This window comes from Dioscorea cayenensis, chromosome 1, assembly GCF_009730915.1.
Source record: "Dioscorea cayenensis subsp. rotundata cultivar TDr96_F1 chromosome 1, TDr96_F1_v2_PseudoChromosome.rev07_lg8_w22 25.fasta, whole genome shotgun sequence".
In the NCBI taxonomy this organism is placed as follows: Eukaryota; Viridiplantae; Streptophyta; class Magnoliopsida; order Dioscoreales; family Dioscoreaceae; genus Dioscorea; species Dioscorea cayenensis.
In genome coordinates this window covers 15,181,154-15,190,395 of record NC_052471.1, presented here as the reverse complement: position 1 = coordinate 15,190,395, position 9,242 = coordinate 15,181,154, and the positions used below count along the sequence as shown (strand labels likewise).

General features: G+C 42.0%; 1 non-coding gene across 1 annotated transcript; it reads right to left on the bottom strand.

The window, feature by feature from the left end:
- Positions 1–6,942: 6,942 nt before the first annotated feature.
- LOC120267612 lies at positions 6,943–7,049 on the bottom strand. The gene has a single exon (XR_005538503.1). It is a non-coding gene; the product is annotated as a small nucleolar RNA R71 (small nucleolar RNA).
- Between the last annotated feature and the right edge of the window lie 2,193 nt (positions 7,050–9,242).

Sequence of the window (9,242 nt, the reverse complement as noted above, 5' to 3'; positions counted from 1 at the left end):
GGTATTCTTGGATCGACATGCCGAGAAATTGGATGTCGGTAGCCCTCCAAATCTTAAGGATAGACTTAGGGTAAGTGTGTCCTTATAGCGGGATTCCCCTTCACCTAATGCGATCATAGGACTGTGATTAGAGAGAGATCTCTAATGACATTTGTAAGGGATTAGGGTTCAATCGCCAAGAAATTGGGATTGGACTGATCTTGAGATCCTTCGGTATAAATCACCTCTGCCTTGTTTTTACTATACATCCATATATCATGATGGCCCCTCAAGGTAATCCTTATCCCTAGGCCTCTGTATCTTATTGTTGCTCTTATGATCTCTTGTGTTGACTGTACTATTTATTCTTGGAAGTTGTTTATACTATTGCACTTGTTAGAGTAGTAAAAGATGCTTAAATTGTAAGTTTAGATAATAGGTGATGGAGGAGTAATAGGAGCTCCTTAGCCCCATGGAATATGACCCCTGTGTCACTCATAGGGTATTACTTGGCGATCCTGTACACTTGCGGGTGAGCAATTAAAGAGCTACCACCTCGAAAGTGTGAAAGCCAACTTAGCGGCCACTTTGGAATGGGCTACCTTAGAGGATGTGTGAAGCTACTACCATCACTTTTGTTTTGTGTTATTTTGTAGATAAATAAGTCCCTTATACTTGGAACATTGAGGAGTATACTTTGGGTTGACTTGAGTGAGTTTAAACACACTTACAAGATTTTGGGTTTGTTGTCCTTTTTGATTTGAGTTCTTAACTAGGGCATTGATTTTTCGTATTTAGTGATGAAATTTCCCTTACTTGTAGAATACTTCCTTTGCATGCTTTGGTGAACCTAAGCCCAAGCACTTTAAATATTTCCTTCTTCTATGCTTCAATGCTTTATTTTTGCTTGAGGACAAGCAAAAGCTTAAGTGTGGGGGAGTTTTATATGTGCTTGTATATTAGTAATAAGAAATATTCTTTTCTTATGATGAGCATTACTTTTATCATATTTTAGTGCTAATACATGTGTATTTATGAACTTTCATGCCTGAAGTGTTGTGGAGCTAAATAATGAAAGAAAGAAGCCAAAGTAGATTACGATTGCACTTTGTTGATGAAGTCTTGGAGTGAACAAATGTGAAGACAGAAGTTGTGGTCGAAGATACGTGAATGTGTGCCAACCTCCATCCGCTCTAGCAATTACATGGTTTGGATGGGCACAAAGGCAGTCACATTAGCATATTCCGACTTGTGCAATGTTAGCAAGATCTTCACCAATATGGCATTTTATTGAAGAAGCGATGCGATCTATGTCATAGACGTGTACCCATTTATGTTGCCTCGATGAAAAGTGTGGATTCAGGACTATTTTTGGCAGAATATGGTAGCAGGTTGACACGTCCGAATATGCGTGTAAGCCGCAAGTGCACGGGTGTCGAAGTAATAATTACCCTGGTGAGTGGGTAGTCGAATCCACAGGGAACATGGCTACTAGTACTAACTTCTTCTTTGATTTCTAACCTAATGATAAATGGAAAGGTGTGGTGATCTATTGTGCGAAGAAATGAATACCGGAGACGAATATGCAAGGGTTAAATGGATGGAGATCTCAATCAGTAAAAGTGCGATATTCGGGCAATGCTCCCCCTAGGATTCGGGTATTAGGTACCGAATAAGCAAAGTGTTTCTATGATGAGTAAGTTAAGTTGTGGAAATCCAAATATAATTGGATCCGGCCTCCCAATCACCGATACTAGTCCCCTACGAGGTCCCGGTGGAGAAATCGCTCAATCTCAACACCTCACACCACATATGACTGCAAAGCACTCTAGGGATTCCAAGAGGTGTATCCGATTCCTAAAGATTGATCCAACCCTAATTCCCGGTGAAGGATCCTAACCCCCTACAAGGTCCCGGTGGAGAAATCTCTCAATCTCACGCCTCACACCAAATATGGTTGCATAGAGCTTAGGGAACAGAGATAGAATACACTCAATCAGAAGGGAGAGGGGACACTCCACTATCTCATGACTCACCCTCTCAACCCTCTTTAACCTTGAAGTTCTAACTCTAATGGAGACCTCTCTCACATCAAAGTAACAAATCATGCAAATCCAATCAACCACAAGGATTAATTAAACAAGCAAGCAATGAGAAATACAAGATTAAAACTTAGTCAAACTTAGTCAAACAAGCAAGCAAATCCACAAAATATGAGACTCCTAGGGTTCACAAGCCCAAATATCCTCTAGGGTTTTAGCTCTCCATGGAGCAACATACAAAACACACCATCAATGAATGAAAGTACATTAAAACCATAGAAATAAACCCCCTTATATATGAACTGATGGCTTTGATGGAGAGCTTCGACGTCTTGAAGGACCCACTCCGAAGCTAAGTTCACCGGTGGCTTCCTTGATGCTATGACGGAGGAGGAATCGATCAAAGTTGGTGACGAAGCACCTCCAAAGCCGCAAAGAACTCCTCTCCAAACCCTAGCCGTCTCACCCCTCAAGAGCCGCACAAAAGATGAGAAAGAATAGGGCAAAACGGCTATTTATAGGCCTTAGATTTTCCAGGCGGCCGCGTGGGCTACAGGAATTTTCACGAGGGCGCGTGGAATTTCCACGCGGGCGTGTGAACAGTAAGATTGCTACAGTGAGATTGCTACAGTCCTTTTCACAAAACGCGGCCCAAACACTCTTCTCTTGAGGCCACATGTCCGGGCACACGTCCATGTGGTAGGCTATAAAACTTTTTTTCATCGACGTATCTTTGAGAGGTCTTGCAATCTTCACAAAGAGAAGGAACATGAAGATGTGGCTGCCTTTGTGCCCTTCCAACTACTGAATTGACATGAATCTTCTTGGAAGTTGGCACACATCTCCATGTTTATGAACTCCTCTCGTGTCTTGGTCTTTGAATTGAACAAGAACTCCCAACATTATGTCTTTATAGCCCATCTTTGCTTCTTTTTTACTCTTCAAGGCATTCATAACCTATATGCATAAAAGAACGCCAAATACACAATATGAGACATAAACCACAGTAAAAATGATGCTCAATGCATGTAAAACATATATAAAAATATGTCTACTCAAGCACTTATCACAGATACTGTAGCAAATCACTGTAGTAATTTACTGTAGTGGTTACTGTTCATAGCCCACAGAAAATCAGATTTCTAGAAATCCTCACCGACGTGTGAAAATTACCCACGCCCGTGTGGATGCTTGATTCCAGCCGTTTATAAAGCTATGACTTGTGCCGATTTGGGGATCCATCTTTCATCCTTCTTTCCATTTTTTCCCCATCTTTTGAGATTCTGCCGGCTAGGGTTTAGAAGAGCTTTGGCAAGGTGATAAGTGTCTAAATGTAGGTATTTTTCTATATGTATTTTATACACTTTGCATGGATGTGACTGTAGCGATGTTACTGTAACAAACAATGTAGCCACAGGATTGTTTAAACCTGCCTGTCCAAAATTTCATGTGGCCCCCATACAGCCTATATGGAGGTCGTATACAGCCCGTATGCAGCCCCGTATGAAGCAAAAATCTATGTTTTGAGTGACATATGGTCCGTATACTATGAAGGGTATAAATGCTGATTTCTACGGCATAAATGGGGGACTTTTTGGACAGATTTTGAGAGGGCTTCTTGGAGACTTCTTCGGAGACCTTGAGCGACCTTGGGAAGAAGAAGAAGGGTAAGGAAATGAGGAGATCATCTAATGGCAAGGTTTAAAGCTCCCAAGGCAAGAACATATCATCATTCAAGGGGGAGATAGAAAACCATTTGAAGGAAGGAGACCCGTGCAAGAGGAAGTGTCATACGGCATTCCTTTGCAAGGAAAGCATCATTCGGCACATTTTTTACCTACACCTTCACCATTTCATCTAGGGAGTGTTATTTATCAGTTTTCTTTGTGTTCTACTTGATTTTATTGCTTGTTGTAGTATTATGACACGCTAGACCCCCAAGGCCACCGGATGTCGGTGAACCTTGGGGGATTTTATCATGTATTTTGAATGATTGCTTGTTAATTCAATGCTTGCGTGATTTGATATCTAATCTATTGTTTTCATACTAAGAGCTACACTAAGGAGGAATCCGTAGTTCTTTTTTAAGTTATGCATGTAGATGTGACCTACTTGCATGTATTAGATCATGAATGGATTAGAAGGGGTTACTTGTATCAACACACCAAGAAATTGGGTGTTGGTAGCACTCCATGTTCTAGGGGTGAACTTAGGATGAGTTTATCCCTATTTTGAGATTTCCTTGTACTTAATGCAATCGTAGGAATGGGGATTTGGAAGAAATTCCTATCAACATTCGTATAAGATTAGGGTTCAATCGCCGAGAAATTAGTGTTGTTCTAATCTTAAAATCTCTCGATCCAAATTACCCTTGCAACTTTTGTTCTTCATCCATGTGTCATGATGACCTCTCAAGGGGATCCACATACATAGGCCTTTCCATTATATTGTTAATCTTGCTTGCTCATTGCTTGTTCTTTCTAATTTGTTGGTAATGTTGTATTTAGTTTTAATTGCATCTAGTAGAGTAAATTCCATCACTTAAGATTGTAGGCTAGATAATAGGTCGAGAAGGAATAATGGGAGATCCTTAGTCCGATGGAATAGGATCCTCACGTCTTTACACGAGGTATTACTTGGCGATTCCGTACACTTCCGAGGAAGCAATCAAGTTTTTGGCGCTGTTGGCGGGGAACTTTAAGGAATTCTAGGAAACTTTTAGCTTATTGCTCTAGTCATTTCATTATTTACCCATTTTATCATTTCTTTTCTTTTCTTTTGATCTTAACTTTCTACCATCCTTCTTGGTTTTGCAAGGTACTGTGCATGTGATAAACATCTAAATGTACATATTTTATACGTACCGATGCGCATGTTTATTGTATTTTATTGAGAACTTGACGCATTTTTTATGGTTTAATCATTTTATTTCATGTTTCAGGAACAAAAAAAGCCTAGGTGAGCTCAACAACGGAATGTAAGAAGAAATCGACATTAAAAACGTCATTTTTGGACCACGGGCACTGTACATGCACTGTAGCAGCCCGGAACATGAAAATTCCAGAAAAAGTCTAAGTCTAGATTTCCTTACAGGCAGTATTATGGCCATACTTGCGGGCAGTATTGTGTGGGTAAGGCACCCGCAGGGAAGCCCGAGTTAATCCCTTTATAAGCATTATTAGGATTTCTTTTGAAGGAGGGAGGCCTTCTTCTTGGAGCTCACCACTACCACACCAAATCGGAGCTAGAAGTAAGGTTTTGAAGGCATTTCCATGGAGGATTCTACGAGGAGAGCTTGATTTTGGCCGAGATCTACTTCTAGGGCTTATGTAGAGGAGGTTGAAGACAAGGGAAGCAACCTCTTGTGTGGCGTCCTTGGAAGCTTCTCCGGCCTTCATTCTTTGAGGTAGTGTTTCTTATGTTTTGTTTTGTTGTTTCCGTGGATTTCTTGTTGTATTTGATGACTATCAACAACTAAACCCCAAGGTCACCGGATGTAGGTGAACCTTGGGAGTGAACTTGTGCGTGTATGGATGGTTGGTTCTTTCTATTGTATTTTGGCTTGTTTGTGATCATTGATTGGTGTATTTGAATGCTTTGGTATGCGTGAAAACTCGGTGTATCAATTCTTAGTTAATGCTTGGTTGCATGACCATTGCCCTAGTGTTAGACTCACCAAGCTTGGAAGGGAAACGCATATAAATACATCGTGACCATCGGGTATTTATATCCCTCCAATTCTAGGGTTAAGTATTAGCTTGTATTCTGACCTTAACTTGCGAAAACCACCTTTCCCATTGCAATCGTAGGAGGATTTGGGCGGAAAAGATTCCGTATCCAATACTCATACAGGATTAGGGGTTAATTGCCGTGACCATCGGGTTGACCTAATCTAGGGTTTTCTCGGTCCAACTAGCCATTTGCATGTTAGTTCTTGCATCCTGCACACTTTAGTAGCCCGTGAGAGGATCCTTATCCGCGACCGCTTTCTTCCCATGATTATTCCCCATATCTTACCTTCATTGTTAGCTTTTTATTTGCATTTTACTTGTTTATTTGTTTTATCACTATCACATTCAAACTTGGAGGTTAAACAACATAGCGAAGAGGAAGTAAAAGTAGCTTCTCGGGCCCTAGGGAATACGACCCCCTCGTGCTCGCACGAGGTGTATTACTTTGCGATCCCGTACACTTATGGGGAAGCGATCAAGTTTTTGGCGCCGTTGCCGGGGAACCCATGAGGAATACTCGGAAAACTTTAACCGTGTTGATTTAACCATTGTTTTGTTTTTGTTTATCATTTGTGTATATATTTCATCATTCCTCCATTTGCATTCTCTTTTCTTTTTTTTTCTTCTACAATATCTAAGTCTTGACTCTAATTATCTTGCAAGGTACCTACCTTATGACACGAGCGAGTCAAGTGAATTTAGTTGAGCCCAACGACGAGATTGAACGAGCCTTGCATCAACGGTTGAGAGAAGTGGCCGAAAATTCAAGACAACAAGAGATCCGGGTTGAATCTAGTGAGCCTTCTGTTATGGCCGAACCAAGGAGAACTTTATCCAATTTTGAGAGGCCACAATTTACCGGGGAAGAATTTAGTGTGCAAGCACCTACTGTTCCGGCTAATAATTTTGAGATCAAGGCAAGCACGATAGGAATGGTTCAAAACTCAGTATAGTTTGATGGGTTAGCTGATGAGGACCCACATGCTCATCTTTCTCACTTCCTTCAAATTTGTTCAACCTTTAAGATCAACTCTGTATCTGATGATGCCATCAGGTTGAGATTATTTCCATTCAGTCTGAGAGGAGCGGCATACAGATGGCTCACTTCTTTAGCTCCTGGTTCCATCACCACATGGAAAGACATGGTGGAGAAGTTCCTTGCTAGATATTTCCCACCAAGCAAGGCAGTGAGACTGAGATAGGAGATTTCATCCTTCCGGCAAGGGGACACCGAGATATTGTTTGAGGCACATGAACGGTTTAAGGATCTACTACGCATATGTCCTCATCATGGATTCCCTGCATGGATGAGGGTGAAGATGCTTTGTAATGGGCTGAATTATGCTACAAGGCAGCTCATCGATGCAGCAGCTGGTGGTTCTTTGAGCATCAAACTCATTGAAGAAGCTGAGACATTAATCGAGGACATGGCTAAAAACGGATGTCATTGGAGCACCAGACAAAAGGCACCAAGGGCAGCAGGGTTGTACGAGGTGAATTAAACCACTGCTTTGGCTGCAAAAGTGGATGCTTTGAAAAAGAGTGTCATGGATAACAATGCATTGGCCACAAAGATTGAAGCTTTGACAAAGAGATTTGATCAGTTCATGTTGGGTTCTGGCTCAAGTCCTAAGGCAGTGATGTCATGTGAAACATGTTGTGCTGGGCATGCAACAACCCAGTGCCCCATTCTTGTTACTTCCGCTGCACCGACTGAGTCTGTAGAGTACGTCAGTAGAGGACCAAGGGGTCCGGGAAATGCTTTTGGCAACACCTACAACCTGGGGTAGAAGAACCATCCAAATTTCTCTTGGAACCAAGGTCAGTCACAACAAAGACCACCACCACCTCAAGGTCCTCAGTTTCAGCCCCAACAACCACAAGACAGGAAATATACCACTGAAGATGTGTTGGCAAAGTTCATGATTAATACTGAGGCAAGATTCAGAATATTAACAATCAATTAACACAGCATGGGGGACAGTTCAGTGAGATAAGCACTGTGTTGAGAAATCTTCTAGCGTCTATGCAATCTCTTGAGAACCAAGTGGGACAGCTTGCTAGAGCACAATCATAATGCCCCTCAGGTAGCTTACCAAGCAACAATGAAAGCAACCCGAGGGAGCATTTGAAGGCTGTCACACTATGATGTGGGAAACAGTTGGAGGCAAGGGCCAAGGAGAGCCCAGGTGCCTCCAATGATGGGGTAGCCGTTCGGGAAGACCTTAGTTCAGGTGAGAATGCGACTGAAAAGAGTGAGAAGAAGCCTGATGAAGATGTTCCTAAGTCTCCGATCGGGGGAGGCCTTACTATAAACCAGTAGTGCCATACCCCTCCAGGCCCAAGCAAGATAAGGAAGAAGCCCAATTCAAAACGTTCCTTGGCATTTTCAAGCAACTTCACATTAACATCCCCCTGGTCGAGGTTCTTTCACAAATGCCCAAGTATGCTAAATTCTTGAAGGACTCCTTACCAACAAGAGGAAGTTAGAAGACTTGGAGACTGTGACTCTGTCGGGGAATTATTCTGCTATGATCTAAAAGACGCTTCCTAAGAAACTCACCGATCCCGGCAACTCCATCATCCCCTGTGTGATTGATGAAGGAATGAAAGAAAATGCTTTAGCCGATTCTGCGGCCAGCATAAATATGATGACATATAATTTGTTCTTAAAGTAGGGTTAGAAGATTTGAGGCCCACATGGATGACCGTACAGCTTGCAGGTCGCTCAGTGAGAAGACCTCGAGGAGTGGTTGAGGATGTTCTAGTTCGAGTTGACAAACTTATCATTCCAGTGGACTTTGTGATTTTAGATGTGGACGATGATGTTGACGTCCCTTTGATTCTCGGTCGCCCATTCCATAACACTTCTGGTGCTTCGATTGATGTCAAGGGAAGCAAGATGACCTTGAGAGTTGGAGATGAACAAGTGGTCTTCACCCTCCCCGAAGCAATGAAAAACACACTTGATCATGATGATACTTTATACTTTACTGATAATACTAATTTAATCATCTCTGATTGTCTGCAGGAGGTTTTGGCCCTAAATCCCTTGGACGAGTACTTGGAGGGGTTCGAGATCAATGAGGTTGAGGCCAAGGTCCCCTCTCCTCCACCAAATCACAAAGTAGCCCAAATGGAGGCTAGCTCACCACCTTATGGACAGAAAAAGAAAACCGTGAAGGAAGTGTGGAGAAAAGTGAATGAAAGAATGAAAAAAAGTGTGTTTGTCTCCACAATGCCACCCAAGGAGATAGACCGCTTATACTTCGAGAGCCAAGGCAAGTTCCAAATTTTTTCATGTCTCTCAATGAACTTTCCACCATATGTCCCACCATGAGGTAAAACACGTCAAGCTAACGACGTTAAACAAGCACTTCTTGGGAGGCAACCCAAGCTTTTGAACTCTTTACCTTCTCTTTTAGTATTATTTGAGTGGTTGTGGTTTGTGTTCTTTAGTTTTTGTGCATGTTTGGTAGCCTTGTCCATC